The 24359-nt window shown below is 41.5% G+C and overlaps 1 pseudogene; it reads left to right on the top strand.

Moving 5' to 3' along the window:
• The first annotated feature begins 3929 nt into the window (after positions 1–3929).
• On the top strand, positions 3930–23318 carry LOC144694721 (ferritin heavy chain B pseudogene; annotated as a pseudogene).
• The last annotated feature ends 1041 nt before the right edge of the window (positions 23319–24359 follow it).

Here is a 24359-nt window from a genome sequence, read left to right as displayed (position 1 = left end):
CCTCTCCAAAACTTGGTATGGATTGGGGACCTGTAGAATTGAACATGGAATAAATCTGGGGAAAAAAATCCTTCAGTTTCCGTTAAAATATTTAAAACTCTGGAGGCAACTACAGTGGAACTATTTTATTTAGCAAGCACGCCAGTTTTGCTAGTTGCCATCCCAATTCAAACATCTATACCTACTGAGATTGCTGTATTATGTGTTTGGTTATTGTGGCTCATTGACGAGGAGGTTTGTATGTTTACACATGAACCCTTTATTGTTATTCATTAACTATTTACAGATCCCAGATATTTTCATGCATGGTGCTGCTCACAACTCAGGTAAGCTGCTTCGAGAGTGTTCTCTCCAGACTGTTCTCTGAGTCTATTAACATGTAACTCTATACGTCATGCTGTGGGTGGTGCTATTTTCCAGCCCTACATTAGCCTTACTCTGCTGAGCACCTTTACATTACAATGGCATGCAGGCACACACAACATCCTACAACAGGGATTACCTGTGCAAATTTTTTCCTTGGTGACTTCTGCAGGGCTTCATATCTTGGCAATGCCTTTTACTTCATGATCAATTTAAAAATGGCCAATACTTTAAAATGAAGCCAAAATCAAACTTCATTATTTTAACCTGTTTGAAGTATAATTTCACCTAAGCAATGGAATTAACAGGAAGCAATTGACAACTAATGTGTAGGTCATGTTACAAACCCAAAGCAGCTCCTGTTTGCCCTCTGTAGATAACCTGCAAATTCTCAAAAGTGGCCCTTGACTTTCTTTGCATTTTTTCCTTGGTTTAATTTTCCATGAAAGCACATTGAAAATGATAATAATTCACTCTCAGAAACCCTTTATTAAATATCTTTGGATATCAGCATGTAAAATTATCTTTTAATAATATGTTACTTTAAGAAATGTTTTGCTGAGTCAACACACTACATAGTATGATATTGAGACATACAATAATAACAACTTCTGCTCTTAGCAAAGTAAATGTCCCAAGGCATTTCAGAGGAACAACTACCAAACAAAATTTGATACCAAACTACATAAAGAGATAACAAAACTGATGGCCAAAAGCTTGGTCAAAGAGGTTTCAAGGGATGACTTAACAAAGAGGAGAGAGGTCGTAGTGGAGAGACTTAGGGAGGGAATTCCAGAGCTTAGAGCCCTGGACAAGGCACATCTATGAATGGTATAACATATAAAATCAGGAATAGGCAAAGGGTTAGCAATTGGAAGAACATTGAGATCTCAGAGGGTTGTAAGACTGGAAGAGGTTACAGCGAGGGAGGAATCTGAAAACGAGGGTGAGAATTTTAAAATTGAGGTGTTGAGGGAGCCAAGGTGGGTCAACAAGCATATCGGTGATTGGTGAAACGAACTTGTTATGAGTTGGAAAACAGATAGCAGATTTTTGTATAAGCTCAGGTTTATTGAGAGTGCTTAAATACTAAAGTCCCAGGCTCAATTCCTGGTCTGTGCTGTAAGTTGGTGCCATATTTGTGTTATACTGATCCATGGGATAGTAAGTGAAGTATCAGGCAGGCCTTTTGCTCCAGCTTGCTATTTAATAGTTCCTGCTGAGAGTGCATATGCACTGGAAGAGAATAGAAGCAGGTTCAATTGGGATATTCACTTTGATTGGATAACAATCACTTGGGTGAGGTATAATTGGCCGTGAGGACCCATCAGAACCATACCCAAGCAAGAGTCGCCATTTTCAGAAGGGAAGAGGTGGGGGTGAGAGAGAATTAGAAGAAATATAAAATGGTGAGAGTCAGTGAGCATGTAGAATCTTTCAAAGGTATAATTAGAAGTTCTGACTGGAGACATTGTGGCTAGCAAGTTGAAAACAGCATAGCAAAAGCATTGGAAGAAAAGCATAAGGAAGGTCAAATTACAAAGTTTAAGGACTCGGAAAGGTTTAAATCATGAGTGAAATCATTAAAAAGTACAGAACAATACATAATTATTTTGAGAAAGATTTCAAAACCAGTCTAATAGGATCAAAAAAATTGGATCCACAAGTTGTAGCTGAATAAGTCTGATCAAATAAACTAACTGAAAACTCTCTTACAAATAATTGGAAACTATTGCTTACGTGTGTAGCCATAAACAAGCCAAAAACATTATAAATAAACTGGTTTATGTCTTGAATTTCAATTCTTGTTTTGATTGTATTATCTTCTAAGATATGATGCAACCCCAGATGGCACATATTTAAATGAAGCAGTTTAGCAGCAGTGCAGTGATTGCTTTTCGTGGTGTTTTGTAGACACAAAGATAAATCACCAGGTGAAATAAAATGGACTCTAGCTAGGTATTCAGGTGAGCTGACATCTGATTAATTATCAAAGGCTAACTCCTGACAAGATGCTGACAGTTTGATACAACCCGATCTATTGCCCAATATCATTGAATATGTAAGAGATGGCAGCTTGTTCCAATGACAAACAGCCATTATTCTCTAGTTGTCTGGAAAATGTATTTGAAAAGAGGTGAGGAAAAGGAATAAATAATGTTATGATATATGGAGATGAAAGATGGAGATGCACTGCATTATGATGGGGGCAAGTTATCCATCACCAGACCCTCACATTTATCCTTTTATCATCCTAACATTAAGATGACATCTTTTCCAGTCAGTGGTTTTACATTTTTTAAACAAATGTGCATAAATATAATATCTGTAATATCTGCCTTCCATATATTTACCTAATGGCAGTCCCACAGAGCGAGGAGGATGCTTGCCGCACAGTCCTAGAGTAGAGCAAACAGAAGGCAGGAGAGAGAAAAAGGGGAGAGAAAAAGAGAGAGGCTATAGGAGATTGGCGTGAAGTCAGAACAAGCTAAAGGAGGTGGGAAAGGGAAAGTAAGGGGTTAAGGGAGAAATAGCATTAAAAAAAATTCAAAACCCACATTCCACATCGGCAGGCAGTCATTTGTCAGTTGGTTGGGCAGTCCATGGTTGATGAGGGATTGCGTGCCTTGTTGAGCTTTCTTCTTGCTCTCGCGTCTTCGTCATCCGCCCTGCTTTAAAACCAGGTACACTTTGGTGAAGCAGGGCTCGCCGTCATGGACAGTCCAGTGTACTTTCTTCCCAGCTGTTGAGGTCAAAGCCAATCTTCTTCAAGTGGGCTTTCAGGGTATCCTTGAAACATTTCCACCAGCCACCCTCTGATCTTTGACCAGTCGTGAGCTGGGAGTAGAGAGTGCACTTAGGAAGGTGAATGTTAGGCATTCTGATGTAGTGGCCTGTCCATTGCAGTTGCTGCACAACAATGGTCACCTCTATGCTCAGGATGCCTGCTTCCTAGAGGATGCTCACGTTTGTTCAGTGATCCATCCAGGAGATATGTAGGATCTTCAGTAGGCAGCATTGATGGTATGTCTTGAGCTTTTGCAGGTGTCAGTGATATGGCATCCAGGTTTCACAGCCATACAGCAGTGTCGGGAGAACCTTGTAAACTGTAACCTCTATGTCCATCTGCAGGTAATGATTAATGAAGACTCATCTGAGCAGCTTCCAAAAGGAGGAGCTCACACACTGGACCCTGTGCAGGGTCTTGAAGCCTATGGTCGCTGACTGGGACATGTGGCTACTGAGATAGCAGAAGTGGTCGACTGCCTCCAAGTGGCTCGGTGGGGTTTGGTACAAGCCCCGGTTTTGGCTGAAGGAGGACCTCTGTCTTATTGGCATTCAGATGCAGCCCTAGGGCTTGATACGTTTCTTCGAACAGGTCAAGGGTGATCTGCAGGTCTTCTTCTGTGATAACACAGTCATCCGTGTACTGGAGGTCAGTTATGGTTGTGTGCGAGACTTTGACATTGGTCCTCACTTTCAGCCTTTGGAGGTTATAAAACTTCTCATCAAACCTGTACTCAATTTGGACCCTGGGTGGAATGGCATCCTTGACCATATCGGAGATGGCTTCTGGGAAGATGGAAGAAAGGGTGTGCACAAGTACGTATCCTTGCTTGACACCAGTTTTGATGGAAAACGCATCTGGCTCCAGTCCAGTAGAGAATGGTGGCGGTCATTTTGTCATGGAGAACCTGCATAATCTCGAAGTATTTCCACAGACAGCCGATCCAGAAAGTTTCCCAGTTGACTAAGTTAAAGGTCTTCATTACAAAGTAAAACTTTTATTTTCTACTGTGTTGGCCTCATAGAGAAAACTGGGCTACCTTAATGAATGTCTGGTAACACGTTTCTGTAGTTCAATCAAATTACCCACTATCTACTTATACAACAGTTAACCCAGGAGATGTAACAATATGTCTTCCTTGTTCATTTGACCTGAGTAACATGTCTTTCACACATACCATCATGTGTATTTTTCCAATTATCTAGCAGGCAGAACTAATAAGCACATTGGTGAGATGGCAATAATTTAAAGTCAAGAAGCTGATTCATTTTCCAAAAGGCACATGACTGAATTGGAAAGTATTTATCTAACACCAAAACCCTATCCCAGAAGCAGGAAGAATGTGCATTTTCAAATGCTGCTTTCTCTCCAGCCTCTAACACTAAAGGCTACAGTTTAATTTCGAGTCCAGTCAAAGATTTGCCAATCTTAGTTGTAACTGACTGACTTTGAACATTGTTTTTTTCTCTCCTTTTTATTTCATACCAGAAGTAGTCAAGGGCCAGGAGTGGGGTGGGGTCTGTCACCTGACTTTTTCCCCAATCAATGATTTCTAAAACCAGCTGCCCCCCACCCCCACCCCCACCCCCCCACCCCCCCACACTGCCGCCACCTGCACCCTTCCCCCCCTCCCCGCCCCCCACCCTCCCAGGGCTGCAGGGGTGGGGGGGAAGAGAGTTTTGGCAGATATCAAAGTTGGGTTCAAATAAGAAGACTAAACTCAACAATAATAGCTGTGGGTGTTTGTTGAAAAGTCTGAAACATACGAACATAAAAATCTTGGGCAGGAAAGCAGCTGGTACCCCCAGCTATTCCCAGACAATTATGATGTCTTAAGCATCATGATGCATGCAGTACCTCCTCATTTGGAGCCATGCAAGCTCCTAGGAGAGGCAAATAGAACAAGCCAACTAAGGGAAAGAATCTGGAAAATTCTTATCCAACCCTTTCGATGACTAAAATCAGTCCAACAGTCCGGACTGACCCTTATATCGTAGGCTGCCTACCTCTTGCACAACATGATCTCTACCCCAGCCACAACTAGGTCCAGCTCTTGAAACAAAGGAGCAAAATATTGACCTCAGTTTGAAATACATCCCCAATGCCTGACTCTAACATAAAAGTTCGTCACATGTTGCAGTCATTGAGATAAAGAGAATTTTCAACCTATTTGAACCCACTTTCATTTAAAACGCCTTATTCAAATGTTACTTCCAATGTCTTAAATGATTGAAAATCATGAAACATAAGCAGCATAAACTGAAACATTTCAGAATTTCTTAAAGGAAATAACCAATTCCCAGATTTTTCAGTATGTAGGTACAAAGTAAACAACTAACAGACCAGAGAGACACCTGCTTTCAGACAAAATCACTAGGTTGGAAGGGTATTGCTGATAAAAATGCCAGTATTCATAACAGCCTCTATAAATGAACTCCATCTCTGGAGATAAAGTATATAGTTCCCATGTAAGTATACAATTTTTACACAATGTACTGCATTTCTCTAGACAAATCTATCAAGATTAGTTCTGTTCTAGACAGATATTTTAGTCAACAAAAAATCTTTTTTTAATTTTAATGCATATTCACAAGTTCTGATCCAAGATAAAGAATAAAGAACACAAATTCTTTTGGAACAAATGCAGATTGCACCAAATTCAATATTTTCTTAATCCCTTAACATTTTTACAGAGACAATTTAATCAGCTATCTTTTGAAAATATAGATCACAGTATAAGTGCCTGTGAACATGAACCAAAAGCACATGAGAAGTTTAATTTTAAATCAGTCATAAGGGGAAAACAAATCATCAACTGTATCCATTTGGCATAATGATATATGTATGTACCCACTTCCATTATCTTTAGCAGTAAATAGCTGTACGATAATTCCAGCCTTTACATGTCCTGCATAGCATTTCAGAAAATTGTAAAAGATATGAAAAGCTATAACTTTTACCTTCCAATTTTCCTATTTTCCCTTCAAGGAAGTAACTGTCATCTCGGCTTGACAATTCCCCCACGGTACAATTGAGATCAACATTCTCCATTTCAAAGTGGAAAAAGCTCACAAGTGGAAAGGTTGGAATGAATTCATACCATTGTTGCTGTACCAAGTTTCCTGAATGAAAACACCAGCTATTGTATTGCGGAACTACAAGAGCTTAGAATTGTATTTCACAATTAAACAAACAGGAAGCCGAGTCCAGTAAGTTTCAACAGATTTCAACCGTTAAAACATCGTTAGTGGATAAGAAAACATAAAGTAGTTCATGACTGCCTTTTCCATCAAGAGTATTATTTTGCTATTTAATAGGCTAATAGAATGTTTATCTCAGAAGCAACCATTTGGCCAATCATGGCTCTTTGAAAAAGATGGCCAGTTTAGTCCCAAATCCCAGACTCCACCACCCCCCCCCCCCCCCACCCACAATAATCCTGCAAATTAGTCCTCTTCAAACACATGTCCAATTGCCTTTTAAATGATCCTATGGAATGTGATTCATTCATCCTTCCAAGTAGTGTATTCCAGACCTTAAAACCATACTCTGAAAAAATTGAATGGTTCAAATACACCTTTCAATTGCTAATGACCTCATCAAGTTTGGTAATGACACATGGTATGGTATGTTCAATCTCTTGTAGTTATTCACTCTACAAACAGCAGTACATTTTCATATTTTTAATTGTGAGCGATTGATTAGGTGACTCTGAGATCCAGTACATCAACCATATACTTGAGGACATGCTTTTTTATTGTTTCCAGTTATACATGATATGCAGATTTTAAATGAGTTCTGTTGCTGCACTAATTGCCTCACATAACATGTCACTGGATTGTAAACTGTACTATGCACTATGATGGGTTAATTGATGGAGTGACATCATCAGGCTGCCAGTTGCATGTACTGACATTTTAAACCTTCAATTAAAAATGCCGAATTAAAAAAAGGGACTGTGAGAACTTATGATGCAATACTCACATGGCAGTTTTCAGCAATGTTATAGGAACTAATTTAGGAACTTGGCCTGCTGCAAAACTCATAGACCCAAAAACAACACTTACTAATAGTGAGGAGTGGGGTATCATTAGAAGGAGAATTAGCTCAACTGTTGCAATGAAATCTGTTGAAAGTGTCAGTTCTCCTTTAAAACTAACAAGCACATACTTTTGAAATGAAAATTTGTCAATTGTCCAAGTTAACAATTCATTCGCCTTGAGCATAATGGGTAGATATGCCCTCCTGCTGAGAGCCCTTCTCCCCCTCCCTCTTCCAGCAGCTTGTCCTGCTCTGCATGAACTCTATTCATTCTCCTAGCCATGCTGTATTCCATGGCGGATGCTTACTAGTGCACCCATGTCCAGGAGCAACTGGTTAGCGCAGAATCTTTAAGTTAGCAACAGCCCCTTCAGCATCTGCCATACCACTCCCTGTCAGCTTTTGCAAATTGAACTCTAGAAAGCACTAAATGCTTAAAGAATCATGATAACAATAAGTGAGGAGGAATGAACCAACAAGTAACCTTTAAGTAGTTGATGATCCCTTTAAATAATGCTGATGGGTGGCGCTGTAGCTTCACCAGGTTGACACCTCATTTTTAGGTATGCCTGGTGATTCTCCTGGCATGCCCTCCTGCACTGTTCATTGAACCAGGCTTGATCCCCCGACTTGATGTTAATAGAAATGTAGAAAATAGGAGCAGGAGTAGGTCATTCAGCCCTTCGAGCCTGCTCCACCATTCAACATGGTCATGGCTGATCCTCTATCTCAGCACCGTACTCCACTCTCTCTCTATACCCCTTGACGCCTTTAGTGTTGAGAAATCTATCTATCTATGTCCTTCTTAACTATATTCAGTGACTTGGTCTCCAATGGTCGAGTGGGGGAATATGCCAGGCCACAAGGTTACAGATTGTGGTTGCCTACAATTCTGCTGCTGCTGGTGGCCCACAGCACCTCATGGATGTCCAGTTTTGAGTTGCTAGATCTGATTGAAATCTATCCCATTTAGCACAGAGGTAGTGCCACACCACACAACGGAGGGTCTCCACAAGGACTGTGCAATGGTCACTCCTACAACATTGTCATGGACAAATGCACCTGCGATAGGTAGATTGGGGACAATGGCATCAAATAGGTTTTCCCTCTTATTGGTTCCCTCACCACTTGCCACAGACCCAGTCTAGCAGCTATGTCCTTTAGGACTCGGCCAGATCAGCCAGTAGTGGTGCTACCAAGCCACTCTTGGTGATGGACGTTGGAGTCCCCCACCCAGACTACATTCTGTTCCCCTGCCACCCTCAATGCTTCCTCCAAATGGTGTTCAACATGGAGGAATACTGACTCATTAGCTGAGGGGGGGGGGGGGGGGGGGGGGGGGGGGGCGGGTAGGTGGTAACCAGCAGGAGGCTTCCTTGCCCATATTTGACCTGATGCCATGAGACTTCAGGGTTCCACAGTCATGTTGAGGGCTCCCAGTGCAACTCCCTCCCAACTGTATACCACTGTTCCACCACCTCTGGTGGATCTGTCCTATCGATGGGATAGCGCATACCCAGGGATGGTGATGGTGGTGTCTGGTGTCAGGCTGTTGCTTGACTGGCTAATTGTGGGACAGCTCTCCCAATTTTTGCACAAGCATCCAGATGATAATAAGGAGGAATCTGCAGGGTTGACAGGGCTGGGTGTGCCATTGTCATTTCTGATGCCTGCGTTGATGCCAGGTGGTCATTCCGGTTTCATTCCCTTTAGGCTTCGTGATGGCTTGATACAACTTGAGTGGTTTGCTAGGCCATTTCAGAGGGCAGTTAAGAGTCTATCACAGTTCAGTGGGACTGGAGTCACATGTAGTCCAGGCCAGGTAAGGACAACAGATTTCCTTTAGTGAACCAGACGGGTTTTTACAACAATCATTTCATGGTCACCATTAGACTAAATTTTAATTCCAGATTTATCAATTGAATCCAGTTGCTGTGGTGGGATTTGAACCTGTGTCCCCAGAACATTTGGATTACTAGCCCATTGACATCACCACTAAGCCACTGCCTCCCCACAATGTGGTGGAGATCAATTAACCATCATTATCTGACTCATTTCAAAGCAAACTCAGTGTTAGGAGTGGTACCACTGAACATGACATTTTATTCTTTTATGCCCCACATGCAGGATGAATTGTAGCAATTTTTCCAAATTATCATTAAGTCCTACTGGTCAAAACAAATTCAGCTACAAGTATTCTGCACAACCAAAGTATATGAACACAGAAACATAGGAACATAGGAGCAGGAGTCAGCCATTCAGCCAATCGGGCCTGCTCTGCCATTTAATACGATCATGACTGATCATCCACTTCAATGGCCTTTTCCCACACTATTCCCATTTGTCCCCAAAACTTAATATCATCTTGGTGGTGAAAACACAGCTTTGTTCAAGTTCAACCAATTGTATGACAATCATGCTGTAGACACCTATCATTTATAGATACTGGCTGAATCAGTGGTGTGGAAAGGGAACAAAACTCATGTGGAGATAGACTTTGTTCTTTTCTTCAATTACAATACACAAAAGAAAAGGTCAACTAGACATTAATGTAAGCCTTGTGTATCATTTTATGCTCAATATTCAGTACTGAGTGCAAAAGTATTTATTAGACAGACAATGAAAGAATACATAGAACATCATTGACAATGTCAGGGACTCACAGGGAAGAAAGAACTTACACTTACGTAGCACCTTTCTGTCCTCAGGATGTCCCACCTTGCTGTCAGTGAAATGTTTTTAAAGTGTAGTTACTATTGTAATTTGAGTAAAGACAATAGCCAATTTAAACATATCAAAATCCTACAAATAGCAATGAGATAAATGACCAGATGATCTGTTTTAATGGTGTTGTATGAAGGATAAATTACAGCCAGGAGAACTCCTCAGCTCTGCTTCAAATCGTGCCGAGGGACCCTTTACATTCAGGTTTCAATTTAATATGACAGTGAAAAGTTAGCACCTCAGACAGCACAACACCCCCAAGCACTCCACTGAAGCATCAGCCTAGATTATATCCTAAACTCTCTTGAGTGGTGTTTGGATCAATGACCTTCTGAGTCAGAGCTGACGGTGCTACCCCTGAGCCAAATAATACTGTTTCACTGTTATTCTTTCAGCAGTTTACCCAAAGAAACCACAACGTGAATGGTATGATATTCTTTTCTAATGGTGAAAACTTTTGTTTCTGCCTAAATTGTTCCCAAATGCAGTATTTCATGTTTATCTTTTATGAGAGAAAGAATTTGCATATGCCTTTCACAATCCTGACATCACTCCTGAATGGCCTAGCTCCAACTTTAAGGTTATGTGCCCTTGTTCTGGATTCTTCAATCAAAGGAAAATAGTTTCTCTCTTTCCATCCTATCAAATCCTTTAATCGTCTTTAACACAAATAACATCAAAATGTTGATAAGTCCCCGAAACCTGATATTCTACATCCCAGGTTGCTGAAAGAGGTAACTATGGAAATAGTAGATGAATTGGTAATCACCTTCCAAAACTGCACAGATTCTGGCATGGTTCCTGTCAATTGGAAGGTAGCAAATGTCACCCCACTATTTAAGAAGGGAGGGAGAGGGAAAAGAGAGAACTACAGACCTGTTAGCTTTACATCAGTAGTAGGGAAAATACTAGAATCCATTATAAAGGATGTGATAAATAGACACTTGGATAATAATGATCTGAGTGGGCATTGTCAAAATGGATTTATCAATGGGAAATCATGTTTGACTAACCTGTTAGAACTTTTTGAGGATGTGACTAACGGAATTGGTAAAGGGGTGCCAGTGGACGTAGTGTACTTGGATTTTCAGAAGGCTTTTAATAAAGTCCCCCACAGGAGGTTGGTTAGCAAAATTAAAGCACATGGGATTGGAAGTAATATACTGGCACAGATTAAGGATTGGCTAACAGGCAGAAAACAGAGAGTGAGAATAAATAGGTCATTCTCGTGTTGGCAGGCTATGACTAGTGGGGGCACTGCAAGGATTATTACTTAGGCCCCAGCTGTTTACAATATATAGCAATGATTTGGAATTGGGGACCAAATGTAATATTTCCAAATTTGTGGATGACACAAAACTATGTGGGAATGTGTGTTGTGAGGAAGCTGCAAAGTGGATTCAATAGGATTTGGACAGACTTAGTGAATGGGCAAGAACACGGCAGATGGAATATAACATGGAAAAATGTGAGGATATCCACTTTGACAGGAGGAACGGATATGCAGAGTATTTCTTAAATGGTAAGAGATTATAAAGTGTAGATGAACAAAGGGACCTGGGTGTTCTCATCAATAAGTCACTGAAAGCTAATTAGGAGGTGCAGCAAGCAATTAGGAAGGCTAAAGTTAGACTTTGTCGCAAGAGGATTTGAGTACAGGAGTAGCAAAGTCTTGCTTCAACGGTATAGAACCTTGGTTAGGCTGCACTGGAACAGTGTGTGCAGTCTTGGTCCCTTTACCTTAGGAAGGATATAATTGCCACAGAGGGAGTGCAACAAAAGTTCACCAGACTTGCTCCCGGTATGGTGGGACTGTCTATGAAAAGAGATTGAGGAAACTGGGCCTGTATTCTCTAGCGTTTCAAAGAATGAGAGGTGATATCATTGAAACCTACAAAACACTTAAAGGGATAGACAGGGTAGATGCAGGTAAGATGTTTACCCTGGCTGGAGAGTCTAGAACAAGAGGACACAATTTCAAAGGAAGGAGGAAGCCACTTAGGACCAAGGTGAAGAGGAATATTTTTACTCAGAAAATTGTAAATCTTTAGAATTCTCTACCCCAGAGGGCTGTGGAAGCTCAGTCATTGAATATGTTTAAAGCAGAGATTGGTAGATTTCTAAATACCAATGACATAAAGGGATATGAGGATAGTGTGGGGAAAAAGACATTGAAGTGGATGATCAGGCATGATCATATTGAATGGTGCAGCAGGCTCGACGGGTTGGATGGCCTACTCCTCCTCCTATGTTCCTAAGTTGATCTACCTTTGGTGGCAGTGGTTAAGGGATAAATATTGGCCAGGGTACCACCCTGCTCTTCTTCTAGTGTCATGAAGTATTTTACCCAAACAGGATCACAATTTAAAATCACTTCTGAAAGGCAGCACCAGCAATGTTGCTGCACTCCCTCAATACTGCACTGAAGTGTCAGTCTAGATTGTGTCCAAGTCTTGGAGTGGGCATGAGGCCATGATCTTTTGACTCAATAACAAGAATGTTACCACTGAGCCAAGGCTTATATTCGAAACGTGGCTATTGTTAAACTAGGAAATTTGTGTGAAATAAATTTCTTGAAACAGCCAGTTTCAAAACCTTAGCTGAAGTTCCAAACATGGACAGGACTTGAAGCTTTAGCTGCTCAATTTTGGTCGTCTAGTATTAAAACTAAAATGAATTCCATGGATAGATGCAGTCAGTGATACAGAGATTATCACATCACCAAATAGTATCTTTGTGGTAAAACTTTGGTAAAATCTGTGCTAAACAGGCAGTCAGCAGCACCCAGCACCTAACATCACAGGAGAAACATAAGTTCACTGATTGGTGAGAAGCTGCAGTTAGGGAGTGCCGTCAAGAAGCAGAGAATTAGAAAAGCACATTCTGGTTAAAAGAAGGGGATACTTATATTTAAGTAAGAAACACAAGCAATAGGGAAATAAAGTTAAGTCGAGGCCAGGTAAAATGAAGTTGTATAACTAAACCAAAGCAAAATAAAGTTAACACAAGGGAAGTAAATTGAAGCCATCACAGGACAGCTCAGTCATGTGTCTTGTAATATGTGTGAAGTTGTGGGCGCTACCAGTGTCCTAGACGACCACATATGCAGGAAGTGTCACCAGCTGCAGAACCTTGAGCTAAGGGTTTCGGAGCTGAAGCGGCGGCTGGAGTTACTGTGGCACATCTGCGAGGCTGAGAGTTCATGGATAGCACATTCAGAGAGGTGGTCACACCGCAGCTTACTGATACAGTAAGTGATACAGAGATTATCACATCACCAAATATTATTTTTGTGGTAAAACTTTGGTAAAATCTGTGCTAAACAGGCAGTCAGCAGCACCCAGAATCCATGGAATTCATTTTAGCTTTAATACTAGACGACCAAAATTGAGCCTGGAGGCAGAATGGGAATGGGTGACCGCCAGGCATTCCAAGAAAATTAGGCAGGTACTGCGGGAGTCCCCTGGGGTCCTGCTTACCAGTTGGTTTTCTGTTTTGGATACTTAGAAGAGTGCAATTAGGGCCAAGTTTGTGGCACCATAGGCAGCTCTGCTGTACAGGAGGGGAGAAAGAAGAGGGGAAGGGCATTATTAATAGGGGATTCATTGGTTAGGGGAACAGACAGGTGTTTCTGTGGCCGTAGACATGACTGAAGGATGGTATGTTGCCTCCCTGGTGCCAGGATCAAGGGTGTCATGGCTGCAGGACATTCTTCTGGGGGAGGGTGATCAGCCAGAGGTCGTGGTCCAAGATGGTACCAATGACTTAGGTAGGAAAGGGGATGAGGTCCTGAAAGCAGACTTTAGGGAGCTAGGAAGGAGATTGAAAAGCAGGACCTCTAAAGCAGTAATCTCAGGATTACTCCCAGTCCCACATGTATAAAATTAGGAGAATTGAGCAAATAAACATGTGGCTGGAAAGCTGGTGTAGGAGAGGGGGCAACAGATTTCTAAGGCATCAGGAAGGTGGGACCTGTACAAGCCAGATGGTCTACACCTGAACAGGACTGGGATGAATATCATCGCAGGGAGATTTGCTAGTGCTGTTGGGAGGTGAGGGGGAAGTGGATGGGGGAGAGTGGGGGGGGGGGGTGGTGGGGAGGTGTGGTTGGCAGGCAGATGGGAACCTGAGGGCAAATTCAGGGCAGGGAATGGGAGATGGAGAATTAGTGAGTAACTCTGAAAGACAGAAGCAGCGCAGCTGAAAAAGTGTCCAGCACAGGAATTTGGCAGTGTTAAAAGGTAAATGCAAGGAGCATAGTAAATAAAGCCGATGATCTGAGGGCACAGATAGACACATGGCAGCATGATGCGATCTATAATGGAAACTTAGCTTAAGGAGGTTCAAAAATGGCAGCTCAACATCCCTGGATATAGATAAAGCCAAGATAAAGCAGAAAAAGAAACACAAAAGAGTCACAAAAGACTCAATACTGTTGAAAACCTAGAGAAGTATAGAAAGTACAGGGACAAAGTAAAAATGGAAATGAGGAAAGCAAAGAGAGGATACGAAAAAATATTAGCAGGTGAAATCAAAGAAAATCCTAAGAAGTTTTACCAGTACATTAAGAGCAAGAGAATAATTAAGCAAAACGTAGGGCCTAACCAAGATGTACATGGTAACTTGTGGGTTGATGCAGCAGATGTGGGCCGGGTTCTCAATGAGTACTTTGTCTCTGTCAAGACTAAGACTAAGGAGAGGGATGATGCAGACATTCCAGTTAAAGAGGAGGAGTGTGAAATATTAGATACAATAAGGATAGTGAGAGAAGAAGTACTGGAGGGACCGGCATCCTTGAATGTGGATTAATCACCAGGGCAAGATGGATTGTATCCCAGGCTGTTGAAGGAAGCCAGAGAGGAAATAGTGGATGCTCTGAGGATCATTTTCCAATCCTGACTAGTTACAGGCGAGGTCCCAGAGGATTGGAGGTCTTTGAATGTTGTACCATTATTTAAAAAGGGTGTGAGGGATAGGCCACAAAATTATAGGCCAGTCAGTCTGATATCTGTGGTGGGCAAATTATTGGAAACGATTCTGAGAGACAGGATAAACTGTCATTTAGAAAGGCACCGGTTGATCAGGAATAGGCAGCGTGATTTCTTTTTCATTCATTCATGGGATGTGGGCTTCACTGGCTGAGCCAGCATTTATTGCCCATCCCTAGTTGCCCCTGAGAAGGTGTTGGTGAGCTGCCTTCTTGAACCGCTGCAGTCCATGTGGTGTAGGTACACCCAAAGTGCTGTTAGAAAGGGAGTTCCATGATTTTGACCCAGCAACAGTGAAGGAACGGCAATATATTTCCAAGTCAGGATGGTGAGTGACTTGGAGGGGAACTTCAAGATGGTGGTGTTCCCATCTATCTGCTGCCCTTGTCCTTCTAGATGGTAGTAGTTTGGAAGGTGCTGTTGAAGAAGCCTTGGTGAATTCCTGCAGTGCATCTTGTAGATGGTACACACTGCTGCTACTGTGCATCGGTGTTGAAGCGATTGAATGTTTGTGGATGTGGTGCCAATCAAGTGGGCTGCTTTGTCTTGGACAATGCCAAGCTTCTTGAGTGTTGTTGGAGCTGCACTCATCCAGGCAAGTGGAGAGTATTCTATCGCACTCCTGACCTCTGCCTTGTAGATGTGGACAGGCTTTGGGGAGTCAGGAGGTGAGTTACTTCATTGCACAGTTCCTAGCTTCTGACCTGCTCTTGTAGCCACAGTATTTATATGGCTAGTCCAGTTCCGTTTCTGATCAAAGGTAACCTCCAGGATGTTGATAGTGGGGGATTCAGTGATGGTAATGCCATTGAATATCAAGGGGCGATGGTTGGATTCTCTCTTGTTGGAGATGGTCATTGCCTGGCACTTGTGTAGTGCAAATGTTACTCGCCACTTGTTAGCCCAAGCCTGGATATTGTCCAGGTCTTGCTGCATTTAGACATGGACTGCTTCAGCATCTGAGGAGTCACGAATGGTGCTGAACATTGTATAATCATCAGCCAACATCCCCACTTCTGACCTTATGATGGAAGGAAGTTCATTGATGAAGCAGCTGAAGATGGTTGGGCCATGGACACTACCCTGAGGAACTCCTGCAGTGATGTCCTGCAGCTGAGTTGATTGACCTCCAACAACCACAACCATCTTCCTTTGTGCTAGGTATGACTCCAACCAGCAGAGACCTTTCCCCCTGGTTCCCACTGACTCCAGTTTTGCTAAGGCTCCTTGATGCCACACTCGGTCGAATATGACCTTGATGTCAAGGGCAGTCACTCTCACTTATGCAGCACAGGAAACATGTTATCTTGCTGGTGGGCGGCCTCCAATTTGCCTGCCACAACGTTACCTCGCTGCTTCCTCATACAGGGCGCCATATTTAAACTGCAGCTGCGCGTACACTTCTCAATGCTTGCAGCCCAGGACTGCTCCAGTGAAGACATGGCCCCAAAAGCCAAGAAGAGTGCAGCCCCCCGATTCAGAGACACATCCCTGGGACACCTTCTGGATGCCAAGGAGGCCCGTTGTGATGTCCTCTACTCCCACTCTGGCCGCAGGAGGCCCATCAGTCTCACCACTCAGATTGGGAGGCAGTGGCAGAGGTGGTCAGTGCTAATGCTGTACACAAGAGGTCGGCCATCCAGTGCAGAAAACGGATGAATGATCTCATCCGTGCCACCAGGATAAGGCAACCATCTTATCACTCTAAGCTCACACACTCACAAGACCATCACACATTCACTGGCATCTCACTCATTGCCAGCTCAAAGGACATCACCACTCACTCTCTCACACACACCCTCACATCTCCATCTGGCCTCATCCCCTCTGGAGACTGTCTTCTCAGCCCTCACTATCTTGAGGCCACTTGCACAGATCAACATGTGCTCCCATACAACCTGGAATACCCCACTTCCCCAGTACAGCCCTCGCCCTGCAGCCTCTTTTCCCTTGCACGAGGCCACTTCTCCCGCTTCCCCAAGCAAGCCCTAGCCCTGCAGCCATTAAAAAGCCAACTCCCCCTCACAGCTGGTCCGGTAGTTGGACACCTGCCCATGAGCATCCCTAAAAGTGATGTGGTGCTGCCTGCAAAACCTGGCACTATGACCCTGAGTGCTGCCCAAGGTAGGCAAACCAACCTCGAAGTTCTGAGTGAAGTGCAGCTCCCCAGGTGCACATCGCTTATATCAATATAGCAGTTTCAGTTTTCAGAAAGTGGTGTGTATCAGCATCTTTCAGTTCGATTTTCTCTTTTTTTTTAGTAATTTTAGCTTTTGAAACACCTCTCAGGGATGCTGCACAGTTCCAAAGAAAGATATTGTGGGTGGGGATCAAAAGAAAATTTCAATGGACTACAGTAAAATTAAACAAGGGATGCTTCGATAAAACTGATTATACAATTCGCTGCTAGATTAGTACAGTATTGCTGCATTTGTACTGTAGCCACTTGTGCCAGCCTGACAGTACCCCATTCATGATGTACGACTGGAATTCTGGAGTTTCTAGCACGCTCCTCTCCTAGCAGGGTTCCTGTCAGTAAATGGGATTCAGGTTTATTGGAAATGGACTAAGGGAATACTGTGGATATGTGGGCTAGATAGATTGAAGGGCCTATCCTGCCTAAAACAGTTGCTAACTGTTAGCATTAGCAACATGATCTGTGCTGCCTAAACACTTAAATTAATTCCAGGTGTTTCAGAATTGTCCTAAATAGTTTTTAAATTGGTTCAAATAGACATCATCAGCACTTTTCCATCTGATTTAACATGGACCTAGAATTATAATCTATGTTATGCCAAGTCAAGTGAAAGGCAACCCTCTCTAGGGAGTCTTTTACCACTTCTCTGGAGTCAAGTCAAACCCTTACTCTGGACATACAGGTGTGAAATACAAATCATTTTTGAGCAATGTCAAATTGCAGTGTAAACCATGGCATAGGCATGGGGTTGTCCAGGATGTTCAAACATTCCTGCCAAAAGTTTTACGACTTATTAAAAATTGGATGACTCCTTCTTTCAAAATAATGTGCCTTAGGTCATGTGATAGAACACAGAGATAAATGATGATCTTTCAAGATTAATCAGTTCCACAATTCGACCAGTGAAAAACCAGTTAGCAGAGTTTGTGCTTTTAATGTCACAAGAGTATTTGTCGCTGAAAACGGAGTGAACACTCAGACCCAGGAGGTTTGTCTCGGAAGCCTTTATTAAATCGTGATATCACGGAGAGCCCAGCAGCATACAATGGAGCTAGCTGACACTCTGAGGAAGCATCAGAGCACACACGTATTTATAATAGAAGTTGTACATATCAAAGAGCTTGAAGGTGATAAGACTGTCTAACTTTCAATGATCAATTACATTGAGAATCATTGTCACACAATTAGTCTATTCTAATTTATGACTATACAGGATATTGGGGGAAGCCCATCTGGTAATAAAAAAGTGAGACAGAGAATAGATAACCATGCTTGACCTTATCTTTAGTGCTAGGGGGTGTACACTCTAGAGAACAGATGACCATTGCTTGATCCTGTCTCTTTCTGTTGGGGGCAGACATCCTAGCCTTGTCTCAAGGATTCTAGGAAGCTTGTTTATGAAACTCCTTTTCTCCTTTCCTGCTCAATTAGCTGGCAGCTGCAGGTGTACCTGCTAGAACAAAAGAGGGAACTGTGCTGTAGTATTCCACTATGGTTTTAACTGTTTAACCCTTAGTTATCCTGTAGATGTATTTTGTTCTTCCACAGTATTACAATGAATAGTAGCAAAGTCATTAATACGCTAGCAACATATAACCATCACTTGGCCCTTGAGCTAACTAAGTTCTTGCCCATCAAGACAGTTCCCTTTTCTCATTCATTTTATTTGAATTGTTAGGTCAATGAAAATAATTTTATAATTAAAATTATATTACCAAAAATAAGTTTTTTCAAGTCATATCCAAATATTTCCTACCTGCCCCCACCAAAGAAATCTCACCTGCGTCACCAGGAATAACAACATTCCATCAAATGTATTACTCATAAAATGCATGATTCTTGTACTGTTACATACCAAAAATGCAGCAAACAGCACGAGCCCCCATCTTACTATTAAAAACATTTTCCAATGCTTGCTCTCACCACAATTTGTTGTTAACCAAAAGAAACAAACCAATTTGTAAGTCTGTAAATTCTTCACTAAATTCCAGTAGGCAAGACTGATTTTTAGTTTAATATATGATAAACCATGCAAAACAATCACTTTAGTTTGCATTCCGGACTATAAATCACAATGAATAGAATTACAGTTCAATCTACGTAATGCTTTAGGCAGCTTATTGCAAAATAAATGTTGTATAATTTTCCCTAGGTCAAAGCATATTAATGTAAGATTTAATGGGCTGATTTAATGTAAAATCACTGATGTGAAAACAAGTTCATATGCAGTCCAATTACCCATCTAGTTATACTCCTAGACCAGCCAACAAGGCCTTAAGAAATGTCCAATATACTGGGAGTATCTCCATTTCATGGTGTAAAAATTACAGTTTTGGCTGTTTTATGAACTAGATGTGTTCTGTGACATTTTGGTGATTGTCTTGACTCTGGGAGTGAAAACTGTGCTGGGATTGCCAATGTCTATATTTTGGATAAAAGCAATATGACAGATAGAATCAACGCTAGTTACATTACTCATCACCCTGTGCTCACTGATCTACATTGACTCCCAGTTAAGCAACACATCAATTTTAAGATTCTCATCCATGTTTTCAAAACCTCTGTGGCCGCAAACCTCCCTATCTCTGTAATCTCTTCAAGCCCTTGAACCCTCAGATATCTGCACACCTCTAATTCTGGCGCATTGAAGATCCCAAATTGAATCGCTCCACCAATGGCGGTCATACCTTCAGCTGCCAAGACCATAAGCTCTGGAATTCTCTCTCTCTTTCCTCATTTGAGACATTCCTTATAACCCACCTCTTTGACCAAGCTTTTGATCATCTGCCATGCTATCTCCTTATGTGGCTCTGTGTCAAATTTTGCTTTATAATGCTACTGTGAAGTGCTTTGGGACATTTTATTACATTGTATAAATATATAAATACTACAAATAAATACACTTTGTTGTTCTCCATTGCTACGTTTTTGAAAAGGGAACAAAAATAAATGAACAAAAAAAAAGAATTGAGCTAATGAAGACAATAAAAACAATTCAAAGGATGTCTGAGACTCCACCATCCAAAGTCTCTGTTTTAGATTCATTCCTAAAATGAATCTTGAATTCTACCCCTTCACCTCTCTCACACACAAATTCTAACTGCGATCCTGAAAATGGGACACGTAAAGGTTAAGGAAATGTATTTTATTCCATAGGAATCAATGGCTGACACTCATACAAGGGGGAAAAAAAGGAAAGCATCTGAAAAATCTACTGGTAAATAACAGTCAAAATGTAAACCTGCTTAAAAACATACTGCACCACTGGGAATTCACATAAAATATTTCCTAAACCATTAATGTTGAAATAATAATTAAGAAACAAAAGAAAGTCAGGAGTAGGAAAATTCAATTTGACCTGTTTAATTTAAAGTCCATTTGCCCCCATACCTCCAGTGTCTGATGGTCCTCTCCTTGAGGGAACATCCTCTAACCACACTTAAAAAAAATTAAGCAATATCTCTCTGTATTAAAAATGTTAATTAACCTCGAATCAACCTTCTCTGGGAGGCTGTTCCATATCTCAGCAGAAAAAACTTCTGATCATTTTGTTCTTCTTTCAGCTATATGAGTAATAAATACATTCTGCTTTTAATTGTTAATAACCATATCAAGAACTGTCAAGAAAGTTTTTCAGTAAGGGCTGTGTTATCATATTGTTGGATTTGGAAGGGTAGTGTGATCAAATGTTGGGTCAGTGTCAAAGTTATCTTCATCATGATTGCTAAGTGATATAAAGGCTGGTTTTAACCCTGCCTGGCTGGTTATGGTAGTCGTAGAGTAATTAACACTACTGCATTCCTGACACACTCTCACTCACCCACCCTCATCTTAAACACGAAGTATTCTGAATCTACCAAGTTGCCTGCCAGAGGCAGGCGGGTCCTCATCGATGCATATAAATCAGGATCCTTTAAGTGATGTGAACCACAATACCACTTGTTCATGAAATTATTTCAAGTCGGGAGTAAAACCTAACAAAATTGGTCTCAGATGTCCTGAAGCTAATCATGCTGGAAACATCATTGGATCTTTCTGCTAGTCCATCCACCCAATTCTTACTTGGGAGTTAAAAATCAGTTTTAAAGGCTCAGTGCTGGCACATGGACACAGAAGTCTGAGCACTGAATTGTCTTGCATTCTACTGGTGAGGTACGGGTGTCTGTAATGATCCAATGACCAGTTAAGCAATAATGCGCTGATTGGAAACAGAACTGATTAAAATATGTTTAGCTGAAGGGTGTGCGTGCTCAATTTCTGACTATATTAATGCAATTTAGTTAAGGATAGCTTACCAATATAGTGCTCTTTTGATGTTGCATTAGATTCAGTCACACAATAAAAAACAGTCCAGTATTTTATAAACTACATAAAAATTAATACAAATTCTGGAACTCTCCAAATCTAAGCAATAATGATGAACTTAGTGTATATTATCCTGATTAAGGGATAAGATGATTAGCTTGAACTTCAATCGAGTTACTATTTAACAATACAATATGCGTAATCGTTATTGTTTAATCATAACAGAGGTTCCTGACTGTGAAGATACTAGATTTTTATTGACCTAAATAAACAATAAATATTAACAGCATTTGTATTCTTAGAAATACTGAGAATTAACTAAATTACTTTTGATACGTCTCCAGAGTTAGTGAGACCAGATATTCTAATGCAGAGTCGGAGTTCCTATGGAGGTTGATATATTAATGTATTCTGTCCAATTACCATAACGGTTTAGACTAGGTATTTGTGTTCTATGATTTCAGAAGCATTTTAAATTACTAATAACCATCAGCTTTTGCTTACATTTTGCATACAAGTCCCACACAGAATCAACTTTTCGTTTTTCTAACAGAATGGAGCCAAATTTTATTTTGCACACATATCAGGAGGTTAGCTCCACACACCTGATGCAGTCACTGGGAGGCCCAATCAATTTTGTAGTCGAGCCTTATAAACATCGAACAAGAGAGCTCTCAATTCCTTCAGTTATGGGTGGGGGGAGAATCCGACAGGATGGCTGATACTTAAATGTAGCCTTCAGCAATTCTTAAAGGTACACTGTTAATGGAGAGGGAGTAGCTGAAGCAGCCTGGAAGAGTTCAGCCAAGGCTCCTGATTTTCCAATGCAGCCATTAGAGGTGGTTGCAGGTAAGAAAACAAAAGACTTCCATTTACTTGTCAGCAATTGTCAGAATCAACAGGTGTTTCAAAGAAGTTTATACCAATGAAGTACTTTTTGAATTGTAGTCACTTGTAAGAAATGCGACAGCTAATTTGTGCACAGCATACTCCCACAAACAGCACTGTGATAATCACCAGATAATCTGCTTTTTGTGATGTTGATTGAAGAATAAATATTCAGCAGGACATCAGGGATAACCACATCCACCCAAGCAGGCAGATGGGGGTATCAGTTTAATGTCTCATTTGAAAGACAGCACCGCCACTCAGTACTGCACTGGGTTGTCAGCCTTGATTTTTGCATTTAAACTCTAGAGTGGGACTTGAACCCAGAACCTTGAGATTCAGAGGTGGAAGCACTACTAATTGAGCCACAGCTGACACTAAGTAAGCAACAAGCTGGAAGACCTGTTCCCCTCCATGAGGAGTGATGAGTGCCTTGACCAATTAGTCTGTAGTCTAGAACTTTCTAGATGACAGTGAACAGTAATAGTGAAGGTGGCTTCCCAAGTGCGTCAGAAGCTACCACAAGGACTGTGAAGATGCTGTTAACAAGCAGATCAACCTGGAGCTCTATTCCTCCTATATTTACCTTTCCACGTCCTCTTACTTTGACCGGGATGATGTTTCCCTGCGTCACTTTCCTGAGTTCTTCAAGAAGCAGTCACATGAGGAACGGGAACATGCTGAGAAACTGATGAAATTCCAGAATAAACGTGGAGGCTGAATCATCCTGGAGAACATCAAGAAACCAGAACAGGATGAGTGGAGCAATGGTCTGGAGGGAATGCAGAGAGCTCTGCAGATGGAGGAGAATGTGAACCAGAGTCTGCTGGATCTGCACAAGCTCTCCTCTGGGAACACTGACCCTTATCTTTGTGACTTTCTGGAGACTCACTACTTGGATGAGCAAGTGAAGAGGATCAAGAAACTTGGAGATCACATCACCAACCTGAAGAGACTGGGAGCCCCTGAGAATGGCATGGGAGAGTACCTGTTTGACAAGCTCAGCCTGGGGGAGAGTGACTGAATGCAAGAGCCCCTGTTCTGTAGGTAATGCTGGTTTGTACTACTGGAGAAGGAGTTGAGGCATAGGTTTTAATGTGAAGTGCAATATTAACAGTAGATAAAGTGCTCAATAATGGACTGAAAAAAAAGTAATGGAAAGTGGTGCCTGATGAAACTGTCAGCCTCTGTACCATTATCTCTCATTCCACAATTGTGCTGTCTGCCTGTGTTAATCAATTCAAGCAAGCCTCAATTCAATTCCGGAGGACCCCCATAATAAGCCTAGTGCCAGCAGGCACTTTGGACTGTTTCCTTAGTATGCTAAGCAAATTGGACACTGAGCAGGTCTCTGACTACAATACCCATTAACGCAGGGAGTCAACCTAGTTAAGTGCCATTGGCAACAAGCATCACACTTTACTTTGTACGACATGGTCATTTTGGAATTAAAGACCAGAATTTCAGTTGTAAGTCTTGCCTCCCAGTGAAAAGCCATGAATTAAAATGGATTCATACTTTAAATTAATATGAAATTAACCAAATTTTAAAATCATCTTCAAACGTGCAGGAGTTTTAAAGATAAACTTAGTGATATAAGCAGTGCTCTTAAAATGATAAAAAATTGCCACCTTCAAAATTATATTGGAAGGAGAAAGTTGCTTTCTTATTTTAGAAACATGCAGTACTAAATTTACAGATCATATACCCATTTGACATTCACTTGGTTTTATGCATATAGAGTTTCCTGCTTTGGAAAATGAAAAACAATGTAATACCAGCGATTAGGATTTAGAAAGCCCAAGATAATAAATCACAATTTCAAAATCCTTTGCCTGGCAATATCAAAACATGCGTATGGTTTCGATGACCTAGAATTGATTCTGTGCATTCTTGATACCAGCTACGTCTTTTAAGCCAAATCTGAAGAAACCAGCACAGAGCCAGTTGTTAGTTGGGATTTCCTACCCTTGCTGGTTGAGGTACATTTCCGAGCGGAACAATACTTCCACTGCCATGGGGAGACACCCCCAACCCCGGCTGATCTTCCGACCTGAGAGTCATT

The sequence above is a fragment of the Cetorhinus maximus genome, chromosome 20, assembly GCF_964194155.1.
Source record: "Cetorhinus maximus chromosome 20, sCetMax3.hap1.1, whole genome shotgun sequence".
Lineage (NCBI taxonomy): Eukaryota > Metazoa > Chordata > Chondrichthyes > Lamniformes > Cetorhinidae > Cetorhinus > Cetorhinus maximus.
Note: the sequence above shows the minus strand (reverse complement) of the source record. Positions and strands in the feature narration are given on the sequence as shown.